At 42.5% G+C, this 12,705-nt stretch overlaps 1 protein-coding gene across 2 annotated transcripts in view; it reads right to left on the bottom strand.

Moving 5' to 3' along the window:
• mgat4a (alpha-1,3-mannosyl-glycoprotein 4-beta-N-acetylglucosaminyltransferase A) overlaps positions 1-12,705 on the bottom strand; it is a 261,656-nt gene that overhangs the window by 110,652 nt on the left and 138,299 nt on the right. The window lies entirely within an intron of this gene.

Below are 12,705 nucleotides of genomic sequence, written 5' to 3'. Positions count from 1 at the left end.
ATCGGTCATCTCTCTCTAATGGGAGAGTAGCCCTACAGTCCAGTAAGACTGGGGAAGCTTTCCCTTTAGAGTGCAGAGGTAGAAGGGGTGAGTCTGGGGGTGGTGCAGTCCTGTCTTGGCATGGAGATTGGAGGTAGGCTCCTCCTTGTCCTTGGTCCACCTTAAGCCTTTTTCCAGCTGACCTGTTGGCTTCTCGGTACAAGCACCCTCTCCTTTGCAACTCATTTTGCAAGGTAGTCTATCAAGAGGCTTGAGAGAAATGAGGTCTACACACATTGGGAGGCTAGGAAAAGGCCCAACTGAATTTAACAGTGGCTACAAGCACATGAGACGCTGAGTTTAGGCCCCGTTGTTTTCAATTAGCAGAGATCTAGATAATGATGCCACAGAAAACAGATAAGTAAAGAGACTATCAAAGTTTTGGACGAATGCCAATTTCATTGTCAGATTGAGGTGGTTGTTTCTTATAAATCCCCTTAGCAGACTTCAAATGAGCATTACCATTTTAGGTACTGCAAGAAAATTGCTGCTTTAGAAAGGTGTTAATAGTATTCAGCATGCTAACTGAGCACTGGAAGAGTGCAGAATAGTTCAAAGATGCGTGACACAGTATCAAAGAATTTTTATGTGATCTAATAGCAGCTTTTTTTAAACAGGTGCCAAATTATATGTCCTGTCTGTGGTCGTCCGGAGAGCGTGAAGGTAAAAAAGGAGGAGGAAGTCACAATTCTGAGATTCAATGGTGTTTGGAAATCACCACAGCCTCTACCTTTCATTTATGCTAATTTCCCCAAATTAGCTATCCCCAGATGGCAGGGCACTTTCAGCCTCCTTCACATATCAATTTGGTGGAGGTTCATTTTCATTTGCCAGGTTAGCCTTGCCAGCCACACACGGTGCTCAGTATAAGGTGACTTAGACAGTGGGGCATAAGTTGGTGGCCGTCACTCAGTGAGATTGTTGGTGATGAGGGGAAACAGCACATTTAACTAGGCAGAATTGAGGGTAGGGGCCTAATTAACTCTGCTGTAGGAAGGTCCACGGACTGCCTTGCTGCCTCATTGCCAAGGGGAATGTTATATGGGCAAATAATAATCCACTTATACGCCATCACATGGCGAGTGGTAGCATGCAAACCCAGTAGAAGTTGCTTGTTCTAAGGCTTTCATTGGTTGATTGCAGGGAAGGTGAGGGAGTCATACCACCCACACCCCTTCCACCCTCCCTGCCCTTGCTGCTGAACCTTCTTGCCCCCATCCACCTTTATCACTGAGCAGGTAAAGAGTTGCAACATCTCTGATTTTTCTGCACCACTCCACTCTCACCCAGAGTGTCTTTGATCCAGTAGCTGCCCACCAAGTGTCTGAATGGTAGTGAATGCGGTGAGACCTTTATAAAGACGCAATGTGGAGGTCTTACTGATTGCCCAGCCAGTAGGAGATACCTCTTGTTACCTCCACACGATTCCTATCAAATGTTTTAGTGTACCTCTAGTTCACCTTCAGGAACCTCCCTAGATCTAAGCAAGATGTCAATTCCCAATTTGGCTCCTCAAATAAATTCCCTAGCTTGAAGTGAGAATCTCAAATTCCTATCTACCACAGTTTATTCAAGGTTTTAATTAAATGAAAATTTGTTGAAAAGGCAAAGGCCCAGGGTTAAAAATGTACGAAAAGCTGAGAGCCAACATTGAATAATAATTACATTTTCCTTTTGTAACACCCTCTCCAAAGTCTCCATATCTTTCCTTTAATGTGGTGATCAAGCAGCACTCAATACTCCAAATGTGGCCTAACTGAAGTCTTACACAGCAGCCAACATGAATTGCCAACCTTTATACTTAACTCCCTGACCAATGAAAGCAAGCATGCAATATGACTTCTTAACCACCTTATCTTACTGAGTTCAAGATGACAAGCCCAAAATTGCACCTTAAAAATGATGAGTACTTTAAGCACTTAAGTACTATGGCCACTCAGTAAAGCTGGATACATAATAAACATCGTGATAAAGGATTCAATACTGAACCATTCAGTGTAATCTATTCAATTGTTAAATATTTTTAAAACTTAATTTTTGACATTTGTTTTTAAATGCCTATACCACCAGGTTTTTCAAAACACCCAGCACCTCCTCCTTCTTAATATCGACATGCTCTTCAACATCTCTTCCTAATCTCACCATCATCCAAATCTTTCTCCTTGGTGAGTACCACTGAGAAGTACTCTTTAAAATCCTCACCCACTTCCTCTGGATCGAGGGAAATATTTGCTCCTTTGTCCCTGAGTGAACCTGTCCTTGTCCCTAGCTCCTAAATACATATACATCAAGGATATTCCTTAATCATACTTGCCAAGAATATGTCATAGCCCCTTTTAGCCCTCCTAATTCCATGTTTAAGTTTTCTCTGCACCTGAAGCACCTTGGCTGGCTTCACTTTAGTAAACCTTATATATGCTTCCCTTTCTTTTTTCACGAAACCTTCAATATCTCGTGACATACAAAGTTCCCAAATCTTGCCATCCTTGACTTTCATCCTCATATGCTGGTCCTCAACTCCGATCGACTGGCCTTTAAAAGATTCCCATTTGTCATGTGGCTTTCCCTTCATCGGTCATTCCCCAACCTAATTTCTCCAGTTCCTGCCTGCTACTGATGTAATTAGCCTTCGCCCAATTTAGTTTTCACCTGAGGACCATTCTTTTCCTTATCCATAACTATCTTAAAAAGGTAAATCTTATGATCACTGGTTATAAAAAGATTTCCAGTAAGATGGCAGTGGAGTAGGAAGCTTCAGTTGCAGCTGTTCCACTCTACCTGTTCTTTTCCTATTTTTTTGTTTGCCCCTCCCTTGCTCCGCTCAGCCCTGCCTCCAACTCCTGGTCTCGAAGCGACCAGCAGCCCGGTGTGCAGATGCCAGTGAGCAGCAGCCTGAAGCGGGGATGCCAGCGACCAGAGTGGGGACACCAGGGACCAGTGACCAGAGTAACCCCAGCACTGAGTGTGGTGGCAGCCAACTGTCAGACCATGTGGAGGTCCCTCCACATGGTCTGCTGAGGAGAGCCCTTGGAGACAGACTGTGATGTTTGTCTTTTTAGCTCTTCTTTTCCTGTCTTACCATTATAATGTGTCATCTCTGTAATGTAACCTTGTCTTCATTCCTCTATTCTGTAAATAAGGATCATATCTTGGCACTCTGTACCTAAGATGGTACTCTAAGTGGCAGCTTATAAATTTTTCACTGTAGTCATTTGAGTGCATATGACAGTAAAGCTAATCTTATTCAATAATGACCACTGTTTCCAAAATGCTTCCCCACTGAAACTTTGATCGCTAGTTTGTAATAATTCATGGGATGTGGGCATCGCTGGCTGGACCAGCATTTATTGGCTGTCCTTAATTGCCCATATGGCAGTTAAGAGTCAACCAGATTGTTTTGGGTCACCCTGGAGTCACATGTAGACCAGACTAGGTAAGGGTTGCCTAAAGGGCATTAATGAACCAGATGGGGTTTCCTTGATAATTGGCAATAGTTTCATGGTCATTCATTAAACTATTATTTCCAGATTATTATTCAATTCAAATTCCACCACTGGCCGAAGTAAGATTTGAATCCAGGTCTCCAGAACGTTACCTGGATGTCTGGATTCATAGTCGAGCAATAATATCACTCGGTCATCACCTTCCCCTACCTGGCCAGCCTCATTCCTCAATATAGGTCTATCCAAGCCCTTCTCTAGTTGGACTTTCTACAGAATATTTCAAGGAAGATGGCTACTGAAAACCACCCTCTTGTTCTTGTCTCTCACCTTTATCTTCCTATGCCTCCCACCTCACTGCCCTACTGTGTAAAGTAACCAATGCTCCAGAATACTTGCATTGCTTTGACACCAGGAACCTCAGCCTGTGGTGCAGCTGACAGTGGCTGTCGGCCTCTGATTGGCCAGCAGCTTCAGGCAGGCAAAGGTCACAAGACTAAGCTCTAATCAGCTTCTTACAGAATCACAGGCCTCAACATTGAAGCTCCACCTTTCCAAAAGCTGCAGGCCTGCTGGGTTTTCAGAGATTGTTGGTGGAGGCCTAGTCTTCAGGAGACTCCTCCTCAGGTCACACAGAGAGGAGGAATCATGGAGGAGGAGGATCAGAGGGTGGCTGTCAGTAGCCACTCCATCTGTGCCCCTGATTTAGGTCCCAGGAGGCCTCCACTAGTCATGGCATCAGCCACTTTCCCCACCTAGTGTCAGTTCTGGTTTAACGCAATCGTTCTGTTCTCGTGCTAACTCGCGATATTAAAAAATCATGCAATAGATGCACCATTTAAACTAATGGGGAAAAATTTCCATTATAGCCATACAGGGAGGGAAATTCATGTTCTACAAATAGCGGTCGAAATTCTTCAATCACAATAAAGCAAATTTGCATTGAAGAATCTTACTTTATGTCAGAACCGACTACTAGGAAGGCAGGTATTGAGACTAGTGATGGGCCGAAGCCCTTAGATGATCAACCACTTAAGTGCCTTAATTGGTCATCCCCAATGGACTTTATTGGCCAGCAATAAATTACTGAGGTGGCCACAAGAGGGAGAGTTTCTCTCCTAGTCCAACATCCCCATTATATATCCTTCTGCCATTTCCCTCACCAACTCCACAGAAAGGAAAAGTGCTCGCATTGTATTTTTCTCACACCCTGCCATTATCATCCAAATTTAGCAAATAACTGCAATTAATCTCTTGTTAAAAAAGAAACTTGTTAAAAAATGGAATTACGAAAAGATCGGTTCCCAAATAACTTCATCCTACACTTTTACTAATGAAGGTACAGGCCAATTAGCTCAGTGGGCTAATTGGTTAGTTTGTAATTTAGAATAATGGCAACAACCCAGGTTCACTTCCTGTTCTGGCTAAGGGAGCCTTGGCAGCTGACTCTCTGCCCTGTTCCTGTGAGTTGAAAGCAATGACACACTAACTAGCTGCAAAAACAAAGCTCAAATTGTGCCATCAGCAACCGATGAGCGCATGTGCCTGCAGGCAGAGTGCTCATGAATGGAATAATGAAGGTATCTTGTAATGTCAACTATCAACAGGAATAAATAATACTGGAGTGCAGAACAGGTCAGGAGATAGCTGTAAGTGATGCCTGATTGTGCTCACAGAGATGTAGCCAATAATAATGGCCAAATAACTACAGTGTTTTTCTAAATTAGGAAGGAATAATGGTTTCAGTCATCACTATAGCTGTGGGATTATTTAATGAGTTCTGTTCTACTGTACAGAAGTGACATTGGCTACCTTGTAAATCAGATTGTAGGCATATAGCAGATGGTGGTGCAGGGGAACAGTCAGATCATAAGATGCAGGAGCAGAAATAGACCATTCAGCCCATCTAGTTTACTCTGCCATTCAATAAGTTTATGGCTGATCTGATAATCCTCAACTCCACTTTCCTGCCTTTTCCCATGACTCTTGGTTCCATTTCTGATTTAAAACCTGTTTCTCAGCATTGAATATCCTTAATGACATGCCCTCTCCAGCTCTTTGTGGCAGAGAATTCCACAGATTCACTGACCTCAGGAGAAATTGTCCTCATGTCCGTCTTAAATGAGCACTCTGAGGTAATGCCCTATATTCCTAGACTCTCCCACAAAGGGGAAACAACCTTTCCACATCAATTGTGTCAATTCTCTTCAAATTTTTGAGTGCTTTAATAAGGCAACCCTATCATTCTTCTAAACTATAATGAAGCCAAACCTACCCAACTTCATCTCATAAGAAAACCCCTCTATGCCAGGGATCAGCCAAGCCAAACTTTTCCCACTGAAACTGTTTTTGGTGCTGGCTAACCAGTGCCTCATACAGTTTTCCATAGGAATTAGGAGCTCGAGTAGGCAATTCAGTCCTTTGAGCCACTGCAGCAGGTTGTAGTCCAACGGGTTTATTTGAAATTACAAGCTTTTGGAGTGCTGCTCCTTCGTCAGGTAAAGGACATGTTTCTTTACTTGAATCCGTTGATTGATTTTGGCTCCACCACACTCTGGGGCAGTGACTTCTATAGATTCGCAACTCTCTGACAGAAGTAGTTTCTCCTCATCTCAGTTTTGAACCTACCTCCTCTCACTCTATATCTATGCCCTCTTATTCGAGACCATCCCACAACAGGGAGTAATATCTGTTTGGTGTCCACTTTATCAATCCCTTCTAGCATTTTATATACTTCAGTCAGACTCTTCCCCCGCACCACCCCCCCCGGACAATTCCTTTGAACTCCAGAGAGTACAAGCCCAAGTTATTCAATCATTATTCATACAACAACTCTTTATTGCTAGAATCAATCTGGTAAACCTCCTCTGAACTGCTTTCAGTACCACCACATCCTTCCTCAGGCAAGGAGACCCAAAAACACCTTATATAATTGTAACAACATTTCTTTACTTTTATAATCCAGTCATTTTGCAACAAATGCCAAGATTCAGTTTGCCTTTATTACATGCTGCACCTACATGCCCATTTTCTGCGAGTCATGCACAAGGACACCCAGATCTCTCTGCCCTGACACATTTCAAATCTGCTTCCCCATTTAAATAATAATTTGGCCTTTTATTTTTCCAGCCAAAATGGACAACCTCACACTTATCCACATTAAATCCCACCCCAAAACACTGGCCCATTCTCTGATTCTATCAAGAGCTATCTATCACCTCTATCTCCTCATTTCTGTCAAAATAAACCATAAGGATTATAAGAAATAGCAACTGTCTGCTGCGCCATTTGATAGGATCACGGCTGATCTGCAATTCCTCACATCCACATTCCTGCCCTTTTCATATAACTCGATTTCCCTACCAAACAAGAATCTATGTTAGCCTTAAATATACACAAGGATTCTACTCCCACACCTCTCTGTGACAAAACAGCTCTGAAAAAACCCTCTTAAAGAAGAAATTTCTCCTCATCTCATTTTTAAATTGTCGTCTTTTTATTCTGAGACTATGCCCTCTGGTCCTAGACTCTCCCAGGAGGGAAAACATCCTCTCAGGTTTCTTGAGCGTAAATGCTATCTGTTTCAATATGATCACCTCTCATTCTTCTAAACTCACGTTTAGCCTTTGCTCATAATACAATTCCTTTATCTGAGAATTATCGCATTCGCTTTCTTTTTTGTCTGCTGAACTTGGATGCGATTTTTTTGGGATTTATGCACAAGGATCCCACAACCCCTTTGTGCTGCAGCTTTTTGCAGTCTTTCTCCCATTAAATAAAATTCAGCTCCTCTATTCATTCTACCTAAGTGTAACACCTCACATTTCCCATATTACACCCTATTTGCCAAGCTTTTGCCAACTCACAACTTTCCTGTACCCCTCTGCAGATTTTTCGAGTCATTCTCGACCTATTTTTGTGCCAATTGCAAACATGGCAACAGTATGTTCACTTCACTCACCTAAGTCAAGAATATATATTGTATAAGACAGTGGACTCATCACTGATCCCTGTGGCACTTCACCACTCAAATGTTGCCAGCCTGAAAATGTCTCTCTACACCATGTTGCAATTTGAATGACCATCTACAGGTTGCTTTTTATCTTTTCTGCTTGTCTAACCAAACAGGCAAACCTGTCACTGCACAAAGAGCACAACCACAAACCTGGGTCCCTCATAGTCTCTGTGCTGGGTGGGTGTGCTGCGCTTGTTCAAAAACACTGACTACGGGATCCAGTTTCAGGAACGTGGAGGGTCTGCCCAGGGTCACCCCTCTCTGGCTCTTTGTTGTCAAAACCCCTAACACACACCCAGTGAGGGCTCCTCCCTTGTCTGATCCTGGCCTGGGATCCATCACAATCCCTGACCTCGGATTGTTGCATTACCAGCTGTGGTCACCAGCTCTCAGGTGGCGCTGCTGAGCAAAAGAGTTGCTGGTTTCTGAATGGACAGAGGGTGGGATTACCTGGCCCAGGATCCTCATCCAGTAGAATGTCCACTGACGGCCTGCTCATTGATTATTTGTCTCATAACTCAGCAGGCCTTCCCTAAAGGAGGCAATGCAAACCTCTCTCTGGCTGTCTTGCCACTGACTGAGACCTCTGCCACCTCCTTTAACCAAGGTAGGCAAATAGGAGGCTGGAAGAATGCAGCAAGCCAGGCAGCATCTGGACGAAAGGAGCAATCAATATTTCAGGTATTGCCATTCTTCAGGACTGGATGCGGGAGCAGGGTATCTTGCAGATAAAAGAGACAGAGGGAGGGGTGTAGCGGAATGGTGGTGATAGGTGGAAACTGGTAGTGGGTATGACCTGGTTGGTCAATGGGAAGGATGAATCCGGTTGGTGGATGGAAGGAAGTGTCACAAGGTGGAATGGAAGGGAGGAGTAGGACTGGAAGGGGAGCTGGGGGATGGGTGGGAAGTTTATTTGTAATCGGAGAACTCAATGTTTTGTCCTCCGGGCTGTAGGGCGCCCAGGCTGAAGATAAGGTGTTGTCCTTCAAATCTATGTCATGAGTTACTGAGACACTGGAGGAAGCCGAGGACATCCATATCGGATGGGGAGTGGGGTGGGAAGTTGAAATGGGTGGTGACTGGGAGAATAAGTTGGCCATTACGGGCCAGGCGAAGATTATTGGCAAAACGGTCACCTAGTCTATGTTTGGTCTCACTGACGTAGAGAAGACCACATCGGGAGCACCGGATGCAATAGACTAGATCGCAGGAGATGCAGGTGAAGCTCTGTCTCACTTGGAAGGGCTGTTTAGGGCCCTGAATGGAGGTGAGGGGCATGATGAATGGGTACGGCAACCCCCTTTCCCCAGCTCCACAAAAATATTGTTATCAGTTTCCTTGGGATCTTATCCTCTTCCTACACTGTAAATATTGGCACAAATTATTTCTTTCATGACTCCCCTATATTCTATTACAGTATCGATGTTATCAGTTTTGAAAGACACACTGTTCCTAACCATGCTCTTTCTTTTTGTATTATCATCAAAATTGTGATGAGTTTGGTACTCCTTGAAAATTTCTTTTCTTCATGGTTGTAAAGAGCAATTTGAATCAATATTGCACATTAATGTTGCAAAATGTCCCCAGAGAAATGTAGTCAAAGAGCACCAGACCAAAGAAAAGGTATATTCAGAGGAGCTGAGCAATACATCAGTGGAATATGTTGAAAGGAGTAGAAGGTGGGGTGAGAAGGCAGGAATCCTTCAGAAAGGTTGACCAGACTGTGGAATCTTGTGAAAAATCGCCGTAGGGCTGCTCTTTGCCGCTCAATGGTCTCAATGTCCCAGTTGGGGGATACAGGTGTAATAAAATTGGGGGTGGCGTGGTGGCTCAGTGGTTAGCACTGCAGCCTCAATGCACCAGGGACCCGGGTTTGATTCCAGCCTCTGGCAACTGTCTGTGCAGAGTTTGCACATTCTCCCCGTGTCTGCATGAGTTTCCTCCGGGTGCTCCGGTTTCCTCACACAGTCCAAAGATGTGCAGGCTAGGTGGATTGGCCATGCTAAATTGCCTGTAGTATTCAGGGGTGTGTGGGTTATAGGGGGATGGGTCTGGGTGGGATATATCAAGGGGCGGTGTGGACTTGTTGGGCCAGAGGGCCTGTTTCCCCGCTGTAGGGAATCTAATCTAATCTAATCTAAAGAACGGATATCTGTCAGCACATGGCCCTGAAAGGAGGTAATGAGAGCAGAATTTGTCATTCATTCTCTCTGCTGGGATGGAAGTGGCTGGTTGGTAGATATGCCATATTCCAGCACTTTAAAATTTCTTTTACATTCTTGCCAGTTTCCATTTGGGAACTTTTTTCCACCCTCCAATGATTTAGTCTATTTCAAATGTAATTATTCCATTCCTTGTTTCATTGCATTTTATCACCTCACTGACAAGTTTCTTCTTTACTATCTTTACCACACACACATGTGTATACACACAATTAACCCATTCTTCTTGACGAGGAGTGGATGAAACTTGTATTTTTTTAAAGAAATTGAGACACTGAAGACTGAGCCCATTTGCATAATTTCAATGTCGCAACACAGTGATAGATGAGGCACTCATAAGCCATCAAGCCATTCATCGATAACACATTTCGCTGTTGGGGACGTACTGTGGAAATATTAATTATAGTGAGTGTCAGGAGTCTCAAAACCACTGAGCTTGGGTACATTTAAGCATATCATGATAAAAACTATATAAAGACTCACATGGCCTGGTACTCTAAAACATTTAAATGGTGTCGTTACTTGAAAATTTTAAGGGATTCTGGGAAATGATAAAGTCTCCATGGTTTCAATGCATACAAAATTTGTTAGTAACTTTAAAGGAGGAAACAGAATATTGAATTTGGACAAATTTACATAGAGATATATCAAATATCTAGAATGATTTATCAAATAACTTCAAAAAAGGTGGGTCATCTTAAAAAACGAACAAACAAAACATATCGTGCCTGTATCGAACAGAAATGTTTGACTTCGGTTTTAAACTATTATAAGGTCATGGACTACAAATTCTACTTTGTAGAGTTAGATATATTGGTAGCAAAGTTGAAAAATTGGACTAGTCAAAGTTATTAAGAGTGGGGCCTGGTGGCAGAAGACAAAAAAATTAGAATAATAAGGTGAAGCAGCAATTTAGGTTGAAGTGTTGTAGTAACGAAAAGGAGGTTTAGATGAGAGCACGAAACTGATAGCTTTCTCTTGGTGATGTTGTCCTTTTCTTTCCTTTTTAGAGCATTGAAGTCATCTGGACCGTACATGGAGAGATAAGTGAAACCTCAGAGATCATTTGATAAGATCATGTGGGAGTCAAGAATGCGTGACACGGTCTTGGGACACTGCTGTGAGTGTGCAAAAATGAATATTACCTCGGAGGTAACAAACATGAGACCATTAAAAAAAATTGCACTGAATAATGGGTCTCAGATATGTACACCTACTTGACAGAAGGATTGGTGTGGCTTGGAAGAGCACAAAGACATAGTTTCTCCATGGATTTTGGGTCAGTCTCTTATCGCTCGAGCTAATTTTAAAACAATGAAAGTAGTATTAGTGAAAGGGATATATAAAGAATTACAATCAAAATAACATGTGTGATTGGTTATTATGTCAAAATGTTACAGAAATAAAAAATATGGACTTTGGGAGGAGTAATAGTGGACTGAGTGAAAGAGCCCATCAGATGACATTCGGACACCCCATATTGAGCATATGTATGATGCCTGTACTCCAGTGTTTAAACCAGCAGGCGAAATTGCAATGTGTTAGGACAGCTAGTGTACATGAAAGAAGTCTGAGCTAAGACTCAGGTCGTATGGAAGTCAGTGGTTAGGGAAACCCGGGAAAAATAAAAGGCCGGAAGCATAAGCTGAAGGTAAAGCCTGTTGAACATTACAGGTGTATTGTTTGATACCATGTGTATTGTAGCTCAAAGGGGGTTCCTGCATGTGGAGGTAGTTACCACTCAATGATACATCATTCATAAAATTAGCAAGGAAGCAAACATATTGGAGAAGCATCATCAAGACAGGTACAAATGAAGAGAGCTGGAGAAATTTTGAGTCCATGTATGGTGCTATTTCACTATTGTTGAGTCAGGTGATCTGTGGATAGGGAACTAGAAACAAAAAAAAACAGAAATCAAGGAACCTGAACCTGGAATATACTGAATTTTACAACAAATTATGTGAATAGATTAATTGGAAAAAAAACATAGACAATGTATTGGTCATCTCAGTCTTGCTGGTTCCATCACGGCCTTTGATGATACACAATATTGTTTTATTGTTTGTATTAATGATAATTATTTTCATTTTAGTTTTAATCTTCTAGTGTAGGTTATATACTCATACATTCTCGCGTGGCTGTTGTCGATTTGCGTCTGCATTTGCAATTGTAACAGATGCTGTCAAATGTCATCAGGATGAGGATTGTAGGACTGAAGGGCTAAACTTGTTGCTGATATTCAACAGCTGCATGATCTTGAGTGAGTCCTGTGAGCATTCCTGTGCCTGCTGAAGATGGCACAATCAACATGTTTTTCTGTGCCTGGCTGGTTGTTACACTATGTAAGAAAGGGAGGTTTCTTCCAAGCTGCTGGATTTCACCTGGGACCGGGATAGCAACAGTGTCAGAAACAACCTCAGCCTCCAGACAAGGTGTTGATCAAGGGGTCCCCGTTGGGCAGAAGGGCGTGAGGCTTATTGTTTTTTCCCTCTCATTTTCATTTTTTCTTACTCACTTAAATGATCCTTTCTTTTTTCATCTTTTATTATTATTGAGTTAATGTTTGTATTCAAGCAGATAGCTGTTATTGAGCCTTCTGTTAACTCCATTTAACCAAATCCAAAAAGAACTGCTTGGATCCACTCTGTGATGCAAGACAATCACGCCAGGACTTTCTCCCACACAAATATATTTTATGATTGAAATAGCCCAGCAAAGATATGGTTAACAGCCAGAGGTGTATGCATGTATCTACATGTAACGGCACTAGAGGAAATTCATCTTTGAGATTTGGTTGCAAGACTTTATACCAGATTTTCATCAAAGAAATGTTACCCAAATTGTTTCTCAGTAGTGCAAAACTGCTGGAAAAAATGGATATGCTGTTAAAGCTTTTTGTTTTCTATTCCTCAGGAAAGATTCGCAAGAATACCAAATCGCAAAATCGGAAGAATTCTTCTCACAGGATAAAAAAAAAGTTCGCCTC

This window comes from Stegostoma tigrinum, chromosome 6, assembly GCF_030684315.1.
Source record: "Stegostoma tigrinum isolate sSteTig4 chromosome 6, sSteTig4.hap1, whole genome shotgun sequence".
NCBI classification, from domain to species: domain Eukaryota; kingdom Metazoa; phylum Chordata; class Chondrichthyes; order Orectolobiformes; family Stegostomatidae; genus Stegostoma; species Stegostoma tigrinum.
Note: the sequence above shows the minus strand (reverse complement) of the source record. Positions and strands in the feature narration are given on the sequence as shown.